Source organism: Macrobrachium nipponense, chromosome 29, assembly GCF_015104395.2.
Source record: "Macrobrachium nipponense isolate FS-2020 chromosome 29, ASM1510439v2, whole genome shotgun sequence".
Taxonomy (NCBI): domain Eukaryota; kingdom Metazoa; phylum Arthropoda; class Malacostraca; order Decapoda; family Palaemonidae; genus Macrobrachium; species Macrobrachium nipponense.
This window is the reverse complement of record NC_061092.1, coordinates 43049720-43067550: the sequence shown is the minus strand read 5'-3', so window position 1 is coordinate 43067550 and position 17831 is coordinate 43049720. Positions and strand designations below refer to the sequence as shown.

The 17831-nt window shown below is 39.2% G+C and overlaps 1 protein-coding gene across 4 annotated transcripts in view; it reads right to left on the bottom strand.

Annotated features, from left to right (window-relative positions):
* The window catches only part of LOC135206251 (methylcytosine dioxygenase TET-like), a 282773-nt gene extending 265261 nt beyond the window's left edge, over positions 1–17512 (bottom strand). The window contains exons 1-2 of one of the 4 annotated variants that reach the window (XM_064237639.1): positions 16917–17512; positions 26–63 (exon numbers count right to left, since the gene is read on the bottom strand). The gene's annotated coding sequence lies outside the window, so the exon portion shown is untranslated. Of the gene's footprint in view, positions 1–25; positions 64–10819; positions 11453–16916 lie in introns of those variants that run through there. The other 3 variants (XM_064237635.1, XM_064237637.1, XM_064237638.1) reach the window with 3 other exon arrangements.
* Between the last annotated feature and the right edge of the window lie 319 nt (positions 17513–17831).

Genomic DNA, 17831 nt, shown 5'->3' with positions numbered 1-17831 from the left:
GGAGGAGACCTTCGCTTAAACTTACCTGCCGTGGAGAAATATAAATTAATCGCCGCAGCCCACCTGGATAAATGAAAAAATCTACGGTGACAAAGGTACCCTTTTTCAGGTCTGCGTCGATGCCCATATTATTAATACTAGTAATTGTCTCAATAATTCAATCTGAGCTGATAGGTCAATTATCATTCAATATTTATCAAACTAATAATACGGATAACTTGGTAACAAGTTTTCGAAAAGAAGAACAACCGTTTAAGACATGCATCATAAACAAGCATCTAATACGAATAATTACTGTTACGAATAGTCTCCATAAGACACTACAATGCTGGATAATAAAGAGTGCAAGCAACCTTACGATTACACGAAGAACATACACGATAGTATTGAATAAATTGAACGAAATTTTGAACATTAAATGACTTAAATTCTTCTAACGATAAATCGAGAACACTTAATTAACATTCCAAGTAAATAATAATAGTAATAACTGGAGTATGACACACACACACATAACAGTAAACAGATGCAATATGCAATGCACGAACATTAAGTACAAGAATAACAATGTAAATTACATAAGAAAGACGACCAATGCATGAAGTGTCCAACATCATGACTAAGTGGTAATTTCAACGAACCAGCTCCCATTCCGTTCGCTATATTACGCACAAAAAGGGATTTACCGCAAGAACGTTATATAACTTGATGAAACAATTGCAGAAAATTAGGAAGCGTTACGAGAGAGAGAGAGAGGGGGGGGGAGGGAAAGAGATGAGAAGGACTGAAGGAAGGGGAGAGAGAGGATGAGAGATGGAGAGAGAGAGAGAGAGGAGAGAGAGAGAATGTGTAATAAGGTGGGCTGTACTTGCACCTCAATGCTTCGATAGCATTGGCCAATGCAACCTACCCCCCCATCAGGCACACCCTCCCCCCACCCGCTCCCCTACCCCCACCCACCCTTCCACTACCGAGTAGACATCACACCAAGACCAGGCAGACCTTTCCACCATTAGGGGAGGCTAAATCATTACTATAAACAGACGTCAACTTGGATCGCTTCCTCTCTCTCTCTCTCTCTCTCTCTCTCTCCTCTCTCTCTCTCTCTCTCTCTCTCTCTCTGTAACCGTAATCGAGGATCAAACCGTACGTGCATATCATCAGTACCCTGCGTGTATACATTACTACAATTTAGGAAAATGCAGTGCATTTGGTGGTTGTAAAGCAAGGAATGGTTTAATGGCACTATCAACACTGAATCAAGAAATGATACAGCGAGTGGTATGAAAAGAGAAATACAACCAGTATTTCGAATGTACTCTTACGTGCATACTTGTCATCATATATAATAAACCTGATTTATACATTTAAAAACATTGTGTTTTTTCTAATACCAAGATGTCTCCCCTACCAGGTAATGCAACGTACTGGTCACTGACCCCATCCATACGATAAGTGATGACACGTGGATGATGATGATTGATGATAATAATAATAATAAGAAGAAGCGACTGACTTGCAAAGGAACCGAGTTCAATTACAAAATGACATATTAATATTGCTACTGCCACTCATTATTATAGGGCCTCGCTGTGACCCATCGCTCAATCCTTCGACAAGAAACACACGGATTCAGCGTCGTAGACATGGAACAGTGTTGCAGAAACGGAACATTGTCGAAGCAGCACCGAGAGAGAGAGAGAGAGAGAGAGAGAGAAATACAAATAACCAATTACAGCCATTCCCGGACGCCATACTTCCTCCCTTTTACGACTGCAATCATTCGCAAACCAGCCTAATGACGGGGAAATCTTGTGAACGGAGACAAGAGGAGACTTCGCTTTGGAAGGGAGAAAAGTAGGTCCATCGTCAGGAGTCGTTTCACGGGGCGCTCGTCGGGAAAACAATCGGGTAATCGGCTCCATATATGCTGATGATGGGAAAATCCACGGCAAACGAGCACATACACACACACACATACATACATACATAAATGAGAAATCCGCACGAACCACCTGTCCATACATACACGGCAAATTACCACACATACACAAGTATACACATGCGAGAATGAGAGCATATGAATATAAATTATTATTATTATTATTATTATTATATTCAAAAGATGAACCCTACTCACAAGGAACAATCCCACTGGGCCCATTCACTCAAAATTCAAGCTTCCAAAGAATATGGTCGATCATTAGAAAGTACTCGCAGAAGGTAATGGAAAATGCAGAAAGAAGAAATCACTTAGAAAGAAATAAAAAGAAAAAATAAATTACCAAATTAATAAATTGCTTAGAAAAAAATGAATAAGAGAAATCATCACAACCAAATTATATTATATATATATAATATATATATATATATATATATATATATATATATATATATTAATATATAATCAATGGAAATGGACACGTACGCACATTAACGGGAAATGAGCAAACACACACACACACACAAGCGCGCACGAAGTCTATGGAAAAAATTGACCCTAATGACATACGTTGTCGGAAATTCACACCAAGCGGAACGATCGCTGAAGACAAGAAATAAGATTTGCCTTGGACTGAAATATATTAGACAGAGGAAAAGACAGTAACCTTGTATTGGCGTTATGTATATATATATATATATATATATATATATATAATATATATATATATATATATAACAAACATTATATATATATATATGTATATATACACACATTATATATATGTATATATATACATAACGGAATCACCCACTTCAAACCATTGAATAATAATAATAATAATAATAATGATACTATTTTTAACATAACCATTATTACTATCAGTAATAGTATAGTAGTACCAGTAACAGCAACTTACTCTCTCCCTTAATAAATGAAATGAAAACACTTGTCAGTATTATATGAAATAACAGACACACATCGGAAATTAAATACGATGACGAAGCCATCTCCGAAAGAAAGGAAGAAATATTACGTACGAAACCTAATCGTGGGAAAAAGAAGGAATTAGCAGTCACTTCGAACTGCCATAAAAATAATAACTGGCTGTAATCAGGGGGTGATTTTGAAAAATGACTGTCTCACGTCATCGGTGACGTAGTTGTGTACGTCACACTGACGGTCACTATCAAGGGTCTCTCTCCCTCTCTATCACTCTCATATATAAACACACAAGTGTATGTATGTATATGTATATGTATATATATATATATATATATATATATATAATATATATATATATATATATATATATATATATATATATTACAAACTCAAGTTCCTACCATTCAGCAAAGTAGCTATCAATGATCGTATGCATTTTTTTTCCTTTGTAACAGAGTAGTAACACTTTGCAAAAATGCCTCTCTCTCTCTCTCTCTCTCTCTCCGCACCAGCCCGTGCGAGCGCTTCACCCCGATGACCACTGACCATTCACTTTTCTTTTATTCCCCCCCTCAAATTTTTTTTGAATGGGGGTGAGAGGATGGATGGGGGGGAGGGGGATTAAACCTACGTTTTCTATTACACATCTTCCTACATCGTTTTCTTGCATTCCCATTTTCATTTATTCTTAACGGAGGTTTTCTCTCTCGCTCTCTCTCTGGTTTTCCAGCCCCCCTTACTCGGACACTACTGTTCATTCACGATCAAGTCTCTCTCTCTCTCTCTCTCTCTCTCTCTCTCTCTCTCTCTCTCGATGGAGGGTGAACTATCAGCTTTACAAGACTGTATTTCTTGCTGTTAACTAAAGGTTACGTAACCAATTTTCTTACGTGTTTATCAGTTGTATATATAAATTTTCTACAGAAATATATTAACTGTCAATCACTGATAAAACCACAATAATTATACTTCAGCATTAAACAGAACAGTCATTATCATGAATATTAACGTTACTTATTAATATATAGGATATAGGCCTCATATGAGTATATATATAGACTTTTAAAAAATCACATAAAAAAGTTCTACAAATAAAATTACTCAAATATTCAAAGTGATTTTATGTAAGACCAATTCATGCATCAGTTACTGTTTGTACTGATTCAGTCGGGAGTAACACGGTGTGGCGTATCACGGCGTTACGCCAGCCACCGTAACACTAGAGTAACGCCCGCCTGCGTAACACTCAAAACTCTTCCAGAAAAAAAGAAGACTGTTTAAATCAAAAGATTGTCTTTTACGTAACGTAACATACGACCCTGTCACGCAGCAATTATGATGTATGTGTAGCGTGACGTAACGTTGTGATACTCGCGTCACTCGAACGTGGGCCCGAGTTCGATCTCCGGAATATGATGAACGACTCTGGCTGGCTTCTGTAACAACCGCTGCGCTACTGTTTACCTAGGCATTAGAACATGTACCTGGTAGTAACTCGGCAATGATGGATCGCAGCAGGGCTAGGGAGTGAGACAATCATTTCGTAATGAAATGGGCATTCTCTCTCTCTCTCTCTCTCTCTCTCTCTCTCTCTCTCTCTTGGAAACGTCAGTTTAGGAGGAATGGCTATAAATGTTCTTGATTATAACGAAACAGTAAAGATAGTGAAAATGACGCACCATTTGCTACTTGTCAGCACTGTCTGATGATGACAAGTATCAAATGGCGTGTTCGTTATACTCTTAACTATTTAAAAGTATATCTGATGCCATTTTAACCATCTTTACTGTTTCGTTATAATCAAAAACATTTATAGCCATTCCTCGTAAACAGACGTTTCCAGAGAGAGAGAGAGAGAGAGAGAGAGAGAGAGAGAGAGAGAGAGAGAGAGAGAGAGAGACTGTAGGTTAAACTGACGTCCCAATACCAAAAGGTCAAAATCGCTGAAAAAGAGAGAGAGAGAGAGAGAGAGAGAGAGAGAGAGAGAGAATACACATGTCATTACGGAAATGATTGTCTCATTTTAATTGAGCACCCTCGAGCGATCTGTCCGTACAGAGAAAAAAAAAAGACACCGTTATGGAAACATGGCTCGCCTAATAATAATTACCACATCCATCACTGCTTAAACTAATCATTACGGCTCAAAGGAAAAAAAATAGCGAGAAAAAAAAAACAATGTGCAACGATACATCGAGAAACATCGGACGTTGTCACATGGGTGACCCTCGAGTGATGTGTGAGGAAGGGAGTTTGGTTGGGTGGGTGAGTGAGTGAGTGAGTGAGAGTCCGGAAGGTGAGTGAATACTGTGGGTGATTGAGAATAAAGAGAGCGGTGGGTGGGTGTCATCCTACTTATAGTTGTATGAATTTGTATACAGAAAGCTTCATTAATAAAACTATGTAATGTTACCCTCATACGCAATGTAGCATATATAGTAAACATCAATTACGTAACTATAGGCTAATGCTACCTTGATAAGCAACGCATCAATAATTACCATCCGTAATGTGCAATCTGCTCGCAATTAATAACCACAAATGAATGGTGTGCTCTGTTAGTCAAACTGATAGGCATTCTTTGATATTATTTTTCTATCTGGAAATCCAAAACATCAAGGATATCTAGCGGATACTGAGATTAAATACTTTGTACCAGTATTACCTAAAGTAGTGCAAATATTATAAATACATTAATTTGCAATAATCTACATGATTACCATTGGTACTCATACGATCCGTGACAGCAGGTACTATCACGCAGTACCGGTAACAAGGCCATTTACCAACAGTAGCATCGCTGCATTAACATAATTTCAAGCAAATTACGGAAGGCGAGCTGGAACTGGTACCGAACATCAACCGGTACTACTTGTCATTAAAACGAAAGGAAACAAAGGCGGAAAAAAGTATCCCGGAAAATTAGTGCTGCTACTTATACGAACATTGCTACGGAAAATTGAGGCTCTTGGCTTCCTCTCTCTCTCTCTTTCTCTCTCTGGCGTCACGAGCTGCACCAAGGCAAAAGTTTAACGAATCCACCCTCCCCACCATACTACATTAAATCAACCCCCCCACCACCCTTACCCTATACATACCCCGGCCTACCAATACAGTAACCAACTCCCATGGGACCACTCACCACCCAAACATTAACACCCTCCCCCCGTCCCCACCATATCCACCCATACATTAACCACCACCCATATACCTGCCACCCATCCACACACGAAGCTCCCCCCATCCCCCTACAACCCAAGCTTCTTAATGTATGGAGGGGCCAATGGATCATTTCGTTTGCCTTCCAGCTATTGTGGACGGACTAAGACAAGGCAAAAGACGAAAACTGTAGGTTATTCACCGCTAAAATTCCTCTCTCTCTCTCTCTCTCTCTGTAGCTAGCTGGCCCACCTAACCAGCCCACATCCACCCACGATCCTAAAGAGCGTCTTCTTCTTCTTCACCCATGTCCGTCAACCCCCCCCCCCCCCCCCCCACCACCCACCCACCCCATTACAATCTATAGTAACCCAAAGCCCCTGTCTACGACAGTTCATTGTCTTGAAGACTTCCATACGACGACGGGAAACGGGAGAACAAAAAACGGAAAGAAGATTGGCCTGCAGTAAAAGCATTTTTTTTTTGCACATACGAACGAACGAGCAATTAAACGCGCACCTAATTTATTCTTTGTTCTGTTACGTAATCCAAGTATGGGGAATGACCGATTCTGTTTACGCTTTCCAAAACACACGCGTACACTACACAAATACATACACACTTCAACACTAGAAACAGTCCAATGAATTGTTTCGCCGCCCAAGTAAGACGAGGAATACCTAACCACCCACGCACTTTCTATGGTATGCATTTTGACGGAGAAATGCATACGTATAACCCCGTCTCTCTCTCTCTCTCTCTCTCTCTCTCTCTCTTTCAGAAAGAAAATATATATCGGATTTTAGAGAGAGACAACGAACGAAAACAATGAGAGAAAGAACTGATTACACGAGGAGACCATTAATGAAGAAGAAACCTAGCACAGAAATTGGTTAAATCACTAACGATTGATTAGAATAAAAAAAAAGGGGGGGGGGGGGGAGGGGGACTGAGGGCGAAAACACAAACACTAAGCCTGACACGAATAATCGTTGAAAGACGACCCGTACGTTGACTTGAAAAGAATTAAAAAAAATAACGACCCTAACATTCAAGTCTTATGCAATGCCAACTATCTCTGTAAGTGGGGAGGAGCGAGCCGTCTGGACGAAAAACGCCGGTGCGCCGCACTTTTAACGAAGTATGTAATTTACACTCTGGGGTTGACCCGGATTTTGTTAAATGCCGACCCCGGTGACAACGGAAGTTCCTTCGGGGAAATCAGAGAGAGAGAGAGAGAGAGAGAGAGAGAGATTGTACTGTAGGCTAGTCTGCATAAGCCGCACTTGCAACTTTTTGATTTGGTACACCATAGATAAAAGAGTATCTATTCGACTCTTACTTCTGTCGGATATGTATATATATATATATATATATATATATATATATATATATATATATATATATATATATATATATCGGAAAAAAATAAGTGTTGAATAACTTCTCTCTCTTTATATATATAATATATATATATATATATATATATATATATATATATATATATATATATAGATATAGAGAGAGAGAGAGAGAGAGAGAGAGAGAGATTGTACCGTAGGCCACACTATATTTGCATGCACTGACATTCTTGTAAGCAAAAGTTATCCATAAAAAGGCAAGTTATTCAACTATTGTTAGATATTTACGAAGGCTAGGTAATGGGATGGTGTAACAATGTAACGAAAGTCATATTACAGACATTTCCATTTGAACTCCAGCCCAAAATCACTCCAAAATAGACTAATCCGTTCATCCGAAGTGATCCAGCGGCCCACAACAACAACCCCCCAACCCCCCCGAAAAAAAATCAGACATTACTAAATAAAAAATGCATTAAAAAAAAAAAGTCACCAAGCGAAAAACAATTTTCACCCAAGTCCGACCGAAGCATTAAGCATTGCCTCTGTAACGGCCTAGCTGATTGGTCCGACGTCCTTTTTTAACAACACTGTGCTGATTGGCCGACGAGAATGAACATGTATCTCATCTCCCCCAACCCCCACCCACCCACCCGCTACCGGCAACCAGGCCCCTCCGCCGGCGAGCGTATTTGACTAAAAGATAAATTCTGTGTGTTCATGACATATGGGACCTTTTAATGTCAACTCGATATCCATTAAAATCCTTTTCGCATATACGGCAATGACCAATCATAACCACCACGTCACTTTTTCTTTTTCTTTTCTTTTAACATGTTATTTAAGGGACTTTAGCTGAGGAATTTAACAATGGGTAGTCATTATATATGATTATATGCACACTCATATTAATATATATATATTATATATATATATATATATATATATATATATATATTCTATTCGATAATACTCTAATATTAAAAATACAGACACGCTCTAACTCAGTCACCCCCCCCCCCCCCCCCCGACACACACGCACATATATACAATATCCGCGTTCCATTACCGACAGCAAGATATAGAAAACGAATCATAAACAGTAATATTAATGAAGTTCAAGTCGCTTAAATGAACAACTTACGTGATAAGTTATGATTCCTAACTATTACGGCCGAACTGACTAAAATTAAGTAAATGGACTGGAATGTAATATAGTTATAGGCCAAAGGCCAACCACTGGGACCTACGAGGTCATTCAGCGCTGGAAAGGAAATTGCGAGTAGGTAGGTTTGAAAGGGAAACCTCGCAGTTGCATTAAGAAGTCATTGTTAGGAGAGGGCGGATAACAAGATGGAAAGAAGAGAATATGAATGACGGTACAGTAAAAGGAATGAAAGGGGGTTGCAGCTATAGGGGTCGAAGGGACGCTCCAAAGAGCCTTTAGGAATGCCTACAGTGCGCTCCGCCAGGTGTACTGCCGGCACCGCCACCCCCCTCCCCCAACCCCCACACGGGAGAAATAAAGTAAATGAACACGCATAGGAGATGCGATATTGCAATTGCTTTCATCGTTGTTTAAAATACAAAAACTGGGGACTCAAGCGTATGGGAAAATCTGACCGCGCATGCGCACTCACTCACTCTGGTAGGTTACGTACAGCACGTATGAATAATGAAAATATTTCATCATATGGAAAATAAAAGAAAAAGAAAAAGAAATAATAATAATAATAATAAAAATAATAATAATAAGAAGAAGAAGAGAGAGAGAGAGAGAGAGAGAGAGAGAGAGAGAGAGAGAGAGAATCAACCTGTGCTGGAATAAGGGAAAAAGATCGCACTTCAAGAAAAGGCACATGTGTGATAAAGAGGGGAGGAGCAACACAGAAGAGGGGAGAACACGTGCGGAGAGAGAAAGAGAGAGAGAGTGAGAGAGAGAGAAGTAGGTTGAAGAGCGACAAGTGCAAGAGGGGGAAAAGTGAAGGACGAGCAGAGGCACAAAGAGACAGAAAGAGAGAGAAAGCGCGGTTTTAAAAATACTGAGGTAAATTCTTAATAATGACGACTATTACAGCACTACTTAAGTTAAATAAGAGCTGTATCTATTGCATTCACTGCTAGATCTACCGTTGTATGATAAAGCAACCATGCCTTCGATACAGCTATATACACCGGCCTTCAAGTTTTTAGTATGACGGTCACAACCACAGAAGAGTCTAACGTAGCGTCTAAAGTCCCATAGGTGAGTCTAACGCTCTAGTTTAGCCTACACTACCTTACATAAGTCTAATGCATTACTGCAAGCAGTGAAGACTAGACTCAATTTTACCGTAAAGGTGAAATTAATGCTACGTCCAAATGAAGCCGAAGTTGTATTTTAATGAAAACACTGCGAAACACAACAGCTTTCTATGACTTGTTTACGAAAATTCAAAAACAGAAAACAACGAATAACAAAAACACGGACAAATAAAGGCAGGAGCTAGGCCATAAAGCCCGCAAAAGGGAAAATGGAAAACAAATACAGCAAACAATGAAAACGTAAACAAACGCCGAATGAGAGAGAGAGAGAGAGAGAGAGAGAGAGAGAGAGAGAGAGAGAGAGAGCGTGCAAAGAAAACGTATACGTAGCAGCAACGAGGAAAGAGCGAGCGAGAGAGGAGAAAAAGGGAGAGAAAACGAAGAGGAACGGATTAAGGGGAGGAGGGAAACTAGAGGAAAACAAATAAAGCGGAACCATAACTGTGATGAATGAGTCGAGAGACAATCTTGCAAAATGATTAAAACTTGCTCGAATCAAACGACGGGTTATAATGAAATGTAAGCATACGGAAAATACTGTAATAAGATTGAAATAAGTAACCGTAAGTGAAAAAAAAAACTTCAAAACCAAATTATCTCGCTAACAAGTTTCTAACTTGCAATGAATTAAACTAGCATCATTAGGGCCGGAGGTGGTTAGGCCTAAATGGAATTATAATGCAGTCACACGTAGGCCTATATCGCTAATTACAACCATTAGCTTTTCACCTACGAAAGTTTATCCTTGACGTAAATACGGAGTTACGATAATTATTTGACTCTCAATGCAATGTTACATTGACGTGTGTCAGTGTGCATACATCTACGACAAGTGTTTAATACAAACGCGCGCACACACATACTACCTTACATAGGCTTCAATGAAAATTTTGCCTGCAAAATTAAACTCCACGTTTAAGTCAAGAATAAAAATACTACTTTTATAATACTGAAAACATCCACTTTTATCCAAGTGCATTTCAAAAAGATAATGTAGCTAACCCAGGGTGTACTCACTTAACCACTTCAATGCCGCGCTTCAGTTGTCACACTTTTAAAACAAAATTCAAGAAATAACTGAAAGACACACATGCATGCCAATGCTTACTATGGAACGTGCAGACCAACTCCAGAGAACGTAAAAACACATAACTTGATGTCAGCGTAAGGCGAAATCACAAGTTTCAAGCAACTATTTCTCTTAACTTACGAGCAACACAACACTGATAAGAAGTCCACATCTAGAACACCACACGTGAGAGTAAATCCACAAAGGAAGCACAAAGTGTACTAAGCACATCCATAATCAGGCACAGGTCCACAAATCCAAATGGCAAATCCAACACATGATCAAGAGTCGAGTCGAAAGAATCACGAAGTCAGTCCAGCACCACCAGAGTGGCCTGGAAGTTCCAGCACCTCGTCTGAACACGTGGACAGTATGCGAGTGAGTGAGAGACTGGAAAGGAAAAAATGGGTAAAACTATAGACTCACATACTACGTCCACGCACACACACAAACTCACTCACTCTCTCTCGAGCTTTTGCTTGCTTGCTTGCTTGCCTGCTTGCAGCTGGCTAGTAACTTCCTCGCTGGATACCACACACCACAGAACTGAGTTGGGGGGAAAAAACAACAACAACGTGTTCGTCAGCGTGTGATTTTCGCCGCCCGAAACCGAAAATCCCCCGACCAAACACTTGATTCACGCAGGAGAGATTGTAGGCCAGTCACTCCCCCATCACCTTTAACAATTAATTACTCTAATAAACCAACATAAGCCCGTCCCTCTATTTGGTCCCCCCAAAATCCTATGTTCGGCCCCCAAAACCCATCTCTACCCCCCTACCCCCTTTTAAAACCCGCCCCCACTTTCATCTGACTCCAGCCCCGCCCACAACTAACTCCGCCTACGTAGGAGCGCCCACGAGTTGGAGCGCCGCGCGCAACCATCCAAACCCCCCCCCCTCCCCCCCCACGGCTAAACCTCCCGCTCTCGGCTTGTACAGAATGCAGGACGCACGCACGCACGCACATACATACACCGGGTGTCGCGTACGAAGCTTCATCGAAAGATATGATAATTCAACGAAACTTGCGCGTACTTTCGGCTTCGCGCTGGCTCCGAATCCCGGGGGGAGGGGCCGGGGTAGGCGGCGCCCAAGCTTCAATTCGCGTTGAGCGCTGTCGGCCGAAATACGGTGGTGTACGACAACACCCTGCTGGTGCTGCTGTTGCTGTCGTCCCGTGAAAGAGAGAGAGAGAGAGAGAGAGAGAGAGAGAAGGGTATAGCTACGTTTGAGTGATCTGCTTTAAATCTGCATTCTTGGTATATACATTCTTCCAGAGGGGGAAGTTTCTCAAACTTTCTTAGGAGAGAGAGAGAGAGGGAGAGATGCTCTTTTGTTTGCAACTACCTTTCTTTAGATTAATGGTAGATATTTAAATGTTTTTTCTCATGACATGCATATGTGTGAATTATCGTAAAAGTTGGCATAAGTTTATTGCGAGATTTCCTCTGTAGCTCCAATCAAAATTCACTGCTCCAGTCGCAGACTTTGTATTTTCATCAAAGTCAAACACTGTAACTTTATCAACCGAATATTTCTGGGCACCCAACTTTATCAAAAGAAATTTGTCAACAAATTTTCTTATATCCATATTGTAGCTCAACCAACTTCATCAGTCGAATATACCAGTTGAACCATCTTTATCAACTGAATGTTGCACCTCAACCAACTTCATCAGCCGCATAATTCAACCAACTTCATTAGCCGCATAATTCAACCAACTTTATCAATCGATTATTAGGAGATGACTAACTTTGTCAATCTTTACTTCCATTCGTACGTATCCACAAGAACAACGTAATCCAACTATAATGCTGTATTACTCCAGGAATCTATTTCCACTTAGCCGCCATAAAATGTATCCATAAAACAAATCACGTAAAATGTCAGATTCCTTCAGTATGGCAAAACGAGCACGTCGAGATTTACAATTAACTGGCTGTTATTACAGAGTTGCGTGTCTAAGTGGCCGGTGTCCATGTCCTTAAGCATACAACCAAAGACATACGTGTACTCTTTACGACATTATTTTTGCTTGCAAATTTCCTCCCAATTAATTTATGATTACCTTTACGAATTTACGCTCTCAAGCTTCATTTACATTATATTTCATCGAAATCTTGATTTTTCTAACATTCAGGATTTTAATATCACCATCCCAGCCAATATATTTTTCTTTCAGCAGATCCTGTTTTTTTTTTTTTTTTTTTTTCAAGCATAACTTAATTTCAGAATTGCCAAACTTATTTTATTTATCTATTTTTTTTTTTGTGACAACTCTCAGGTATTCTCAATATACATCGTAATTTACCACATCAATACTCGAACTCCACTTTTCATATTCCATCAGATCGTACTCTATGATTATAACTCGATTATATTCTTATTTAATGCAATAATTACGAAGAAACAGTTCCAATTTAAGCTTGCTCGCTATTATAAACTTTTTCTCTATAAAAAAATTTTGAAGGTAATTTACATTAACACGTTTTTTTATCTCTCTTTTGCATACTAGGGAATCACTTTTCGTTGCAATTACGTTTCTTATTTAATTTTTTCTTTATTATTCTTTCTTAGATTTGGTTGGACAAAATCTTGTGCTATCTCCATTTCTTCCACTTTTCATCCAACCAACCAACATCACGGGCCTTATTACACTTCCTGAAAAATTTGTAAACTTGTTTTCCAATTTGTTTAAAGTTCTTAAACCAAATATTACAAACGTATATTTCCTTCGAAATCAGGTGCAATTAATCGCAAGAACACTTTACAGGAACACTTTTCTTGCAACACATCCATCAAATACTTTTCTTGGTATGAATTAGAAATCACTTTAAAAAGCACTGTCCATTATTTGTCGAAAACGGTTCTTTTGAACAGGCTGAACCTGATAATCAAGGCACTGCATCATCACTGTTAAGAACTTTTATTTTTCTCCAGCTGGGCTGACATACTACACACTTCCAAATCACTGTTCCAACATTTTCCTCCCTTTGCGTTTTTCTCGACTTGCTCGTATCCCGAGTCACGATACAACAATTTCTTTATCTCCATTTCTTTCTCATACTTCAAGGTAATTGCAGTCTGTCGTTTTTTCTTCTAGTCACAAAGTAAGTCTTCACATCACGTGATCCTTACAGCTTCGGTCGAGCTGTGCAAAAATGACACAATTACGCATAATTACTCAACGACAATTCACTTAAGCATGTTATGGAAAACATTGTGTTATGTATGTGCTACAAATCTGGAGAGAGAGAGAGAGAGAGAGAGAGAGAGAGAGAGAGAGAGAGAGAGAGAGAGAGAGAGAGAGAGAGAGAGAGCAGCATAACTTAAAAAAACATTAAAATCTTGATCCTCTTTATGCAGAGGACCACTTACAAATTACACTTGCTTAACAATAAGGACAATTTGTATCCAAGTTAAATTTTCTAAAGAAAAAAAAATCCCACAATCCTATAACTTATTTTCTCACAAATGTTTAAACCTTTTAAATTGGCAAATTACCCATAAACTTCAGAATAACGTGTTTCCTGTTCACCCTTTTTAAAAGTGTAACCAATTTTCACTAATAAAATAAATACTGCAATCAAGTGACTTCAGAAATGTGGACCTTTAAATGTTTAATAATCAACATTACAAACTTCTACCTTCCAACTAAAGTATCATCAGAACTTAGTAAAGATAACGTGACACTTTTAATCAATTAATCTGGCACCAACTTATAATTAATCAGCCTATAAAACTTTTCACTCATTAAGGGTCTCTTTCGCTCTCTCGACCAAACTTTGCCAAACATTTAAATGTACTTTATCGAGGCGACAAAGTTGAGGAAGGTTTTCCTTCGTTTCACAGAGCGACTCTAAAATAAACTTGACCAGAAACGAAAATCTGATAAGTCAATGCGCTACTAGGAGTTATTTAAATGAACATGACTGCTGAGCTCAATCGTTTGCTCCAAGTTTCACTTCCAAAATTATCTCGTCACAAATACTCAAAAGATCCAACGTTATTTACTAGTCAGAATGAATTAGTTTCACCTTTTAGCACTTTGGAAATTATACAAATAATGCACGACAATAATCAAAATCTATCAGTAATTTCAGCGATGATCATGAATTAATTTATCACTTCGGATCCATCACTTCAATGAAGACGTCATCTCTCCATCACACGCGAATTAGAAAAAAAATCCTCTTAAGAGATACAACTGGCCTCAGTTTTCTGACGTACTTCACTTTTCACTTCAGTGCTTTCACGATATTACACGTAGAAAATTGCACGAGAGGACACACATGCACGTAAAAACACTAGGGGGGTGACGAGGAAACGAATCATACAACAGAATGAAGTGGTTACTTATGGATCGTAGAAATCAATTCTTAATAACTGACGTGTTTTACGTTACAAACTTTAGATAAAAATGATTTTATATACGAACGACCTGATACATAATACACCCCACTTACAATTTTTCGTCTACATCATAAGCCCAATCATTACGCAGGCTAAAGTGTCAGTCATAAAAATAATGCAAATGAATCACTGTCCACACAAAATAATAATATTCTGGAATGCTAAACAAACCTACCTAACACCATTCATATTTCCCCCTTTACTGATAACGACGAATCGTGTAAAGATGCAGGGGAAAAAAAATAAGTACGAAATGAATGAAAGAATAAAGTTTTCCCCACAATACAACTTCACTCTCTTCCTCATCCAACCACCTTTTCATAAATCGCCCTCCTCGCAAGTCAAAAACCCCATTCCATATCGCTCTCTCTCCCTCTCTCCACCTCACGCGTTTCCCCTTCTAGGATTTTCCTCCCCTCTCACTCTCCCTCTCTCTCTCTTTTCCCACTCCTGACATGAATTCTTCGACTTGAATCATTCAGTGTCTCAACAACAACCCACCCCCTTTTCTCTTTCTCTCTCTCTCCCTCAATTTCATTCTTTGCATCTTCGAACAGTTTTTTTTTTAAATAACGTAATATCGCTTGGTGGTCTAAGTTTTTTTTTTTTTACTTTATTAATCAAAGTGTTTCATTATATTTCAATTTCATTTGAATTTTACGATGAGGTAATTTTCTTAATAGTGTGTTATAAAAAGTGTTCTAAATACATTTACATCCAATTACCATTTTCATTAAATGAACTAAAGTTTTCATCTTTAGGCCTAAGTCTTTACATATGAAATAACTCTTGCAAAAGTTTCGTTTTCATTTCAACAAAGTTTGTTATATTAGGCCTATGCTACTGTTATACATGAGAGTAAAATGAACTCAAGCTCCACGGTAACAACTTGAAAAAGAAGTTTCAAAGTTCAAATTTTTAAACTCTGGTGACGAGTCATCAAAAACTAAATTACAAAATGTACAAGTTCCAATCATCAATGAAACTAAACGTTTTATCTAGTACATTACATTCGGCATCAACTCATAAACATCCATATTAGAGATATTTAATAAGCAACTAGCGTAAGTATCACCTAATTAGGCACTGACATCAAAACGAATTTCGAAGTTTCACAAATAATTCAAAACACTTTTAAGCCTCAATTTCAAGAACTAGAACATATCATGAGCCGATATAAACTGTCTAGTAATAAATAACTAATAAAGTTATCATCTACTGATGAACTTGAAACAACTTGCAAAAAAATTACTAAGTTCACAAAAAATCAACAGCACGAAAGAATCAAAGTGCAATGCGTAAGTAGCGATGACGAATCTAACGCAATATAACCCATTACGTGCGAAACATCTGCAGGAATTCTATGCAAAAACCACCACCGAGGTTTAAAATTAACTTTCGTGATGACTCAGGGCTTCAAAAGAGAGAGAGCGAGACTACTTCCTTGTTTCGGTAAAAGAACACAATAAATCAATTTAAAGTGATGCTAATCAAGGCAGTCGAGCGTCATTTTTGCGCTGACATTCCACTAAACAAAATACACTTCGTTTCAGACGTCGCGCGAAGTTGCTCGAGAAAGCAAAAAAAGTTTTCCAAGTTTCTCACCACTGCTCACTGGCACAAAGTTTTGCATTCGAAGAAACACTGAGGAAAAACACTTAGAAACAGTAAAGAAGACACAGACTACAACAGAGACAAATGAGAACCATGCATTTTCTTACCTTGGGGCGGAGACGACAACTTCAAAAATGTGTTAAACTCCAAAAGTTATGTCCAAAAAAAGTTGGAAAAGGGAACTTCTCTTTTAAAACTCAACGCACTGTGCACAAGACTCACGCATTGGAAAAAACAACCAATCAATCTAATAAGAGGTTAAAACTGGCGTGTGAAAAGCTGTCTTTCCAGAGCTTTCAAGATAAACCAACACACGAGAAAATAAAACTGGTTTCGGGAGCAGTATATGCAGTCAGTCAGGAGGGCGAGAGCCGTTTGAGAACGCGCTCAGCCCACTTGCACACCGAACGCGTGTTGTGTTCGTACTGCCCGCCCTCTCGGCCTCTGCCCTTGCTGCCTCCGAACTCCCGCCCAAACTCTCATACGTGCATACTAGTGCATTTATGCATTCTTGCCATTTTTAACAGTAATATCGTGCTTTCGCCTCGACCTTTCACGTATCGACCGTCTACTACGCGCTTTCACGTGAGGCAGTGCATTTATAACGATCGGGACAGCCGTTCGATAGTTATAAGAAGTTAGGCGCGGAGTTATCCTCACTCTGGCAGCGAAGTGGGCGGGGACCAGCGTGGCTCTTCGACGCTGCCTGCATGACCTAGCATGACCACTGGCCGCTGCCTACTAAAATATGGCCTTTTCGCTCTTACCTGTGGTGTACGGCTCTCTCCACAAATCCCAGGATTAGGCAAAACCCGATGCCATGCCATCTGTTGGCAGTTCTACAACTTGTAACTCTATGATGAGGCTCCTGGCGTGTCACTCCTTGCTTTTTGCTCAACGATGTGCCTAACGGAGTGATTGTAGACCGATGGCAATAAAAATCGATAAGTTTCAATGGATCTCGTGGACTTTTTAAGTGATTTTAACTTCTTTTCGGAAACTTGACTGAGAAGATAACGTGT